Source organism: Centruroides sculpturatus, unplaced genomic scaffold, assembly GCF_000671375.1.
Source record: "Centruroides sculpturatus isolate CEXI.00-Female unplaced genomic scaffold, Cexi_2.0 scaffold141, whole genome shotgun sequence".
Classification (NCBI taxonomy): Eukaryota; Metazoa; Arthropoda; class Arachnida; order Scorpiones; family Buthidae; genus Centruroides; species Centruroides sculpturatus.
Window position 1 is genome coordinate 748,765 of NW_019384430.1, and position 1,955 is coordinate 750,719.

The following is a 1,955-nucleotide window of genomic DNA, read 5'->3' on the forward strand; positions in this document are numbered from 1 at the left end:
GCGGCCGCGATTTCTGATATTATTTTTCTGCGAAAACTTCGTTGACCTTTGGAGACATCCTTAATATAAATAATTTTTATGGCCGTTAAATAAGAAATGTTTCTTTCACAAGAAATGTATAAAATTACAGTACTGGACAGACGATAGGTCGCCTAACTCGCCGTAGCGTGACGCTAGACGGCGAATAATATATATATAATTATAATAAAGTTAAAATAAATTAAGTTAATATATAATTATATATACAGTACTTAATTTATATATAATTATATGTACAGACGAAACTAAACTCAATTTACCCGCCTAAACGTCCGTAGCGTGGCGCTACGGACTGCGGGAAAGTAGTTCGGCTGCCCGATGACGTTTTACGTAATTATAGGAGTTTTTCTTACCATTGTGTACGGATACCGCCACAATTTCTTCGCCGTCTTATAAAAATCGTAATTATAGGAACCAGTCTTATAGTGGGATCTACTGCACTTTGTGAAAATAGTATTTACAGTAGACCCCCCCATAACGTGAAGATACGTTTCTCGTTATACGAATTTCGCGTTGTAGGAATCCTTGGCCTGTGATTGGCTCACGTATTTGGCACGTGTGAAGTTTACGGACTACGGCTGTTTGAAAAATTTTCTTCCATAAAATTAATCGATTCTAGACTAATCCGACTCAACATTTCCAAAATACGTATATTTTTTTGAAAATAATCCGTATAAACTACGTTATAAACAAAAAATTGTAGGATTGCTTACCGAGTGTGTACCGTTCGACTACGCCCGTTGCTAAAGCTTGGTTTCGTCGCGGAACAGCGCATCAAACCGCGGCCGCGATTTCTGATATTATTTTTCTGCGAAAACTTCGTTGACCTTTGGAGACATCCTTAATATAAATAATTTTTATGGCCGTTAAATAAGAAATGTTTCTTTCACAAGAAATGTATAAAATTACAGTACTGGACAGACGATAGGTCGCCTAACTCGCCGTAGCGTGACGCTAGACGGCGAAAAATATATATTTAATTATAATAAAGTTACAATAAATTAAGTTAATATATAATTATATATACAGTACCTAATTTATATATAATTAATATATAATTATATGTACAGTACCTAATTTATATATAATTATATGAACAGACGATACTAAACTCAATTTATCCGCCTAAACGTCCGTAGCGTGGCGCTACGGACTGCGGGAAAGTAGTTCGGCTGCCCGATGACGTTTTACGTAATTATAGGAGTTTTTCTTACCGTTGTGTACGGATACCGCCACAATTTCTTCGCCGTCTTATAAAAATCGTAATTATAGGAACCAGTCTTATAGTGGGATCTACTGTACTTTGTGAAAATAGTATTTACAGTAGACCCCCCCATAACGCGAAGATACGTTTCTCGTTATACGAATTTCGCGTTGTAGGAATCCTTGGCCTGTGATTGGCTCACGTATTTGGCACGTGTGAAGTTTACGGACTACGGCTGTTTGAAAAATTTTCTTCCATAAAATTAATCGATTCTAGACTAATTCGACTCAACATTTCCAAAATACGTATATATTTTTTGGGAATAATCCGTATAAACTACGCTATAAACAAAAAATTGTAGGATTACTTACCTAGTGTGCACCATTCGACATCGCCATTGCTCAAGCTTGTTTTCGTCGCGGAAGAACTCAGCACACCGCAGCCGCGATTTCTGATGTTATTTTTCTGCGAAAACTTCGCTGAACTTTGGAGACATCATTAATGATGTCTCCAAAGTTCAGCGATGTCGAATGGCGATGTCGAATGGTGCACACTAGGTAAGTAATCCTACAATTTTTTGTTTATAGCGTAGTTTATACGGATTATTCCCAAAAAATATATACGTATTTTGGAAATGTTGAGTCGAATTAGTCTAGAATCGATTAATTTTATGGAAGAAAATCTTTCAAACAGCCGTAGTCCGTAAACTTGA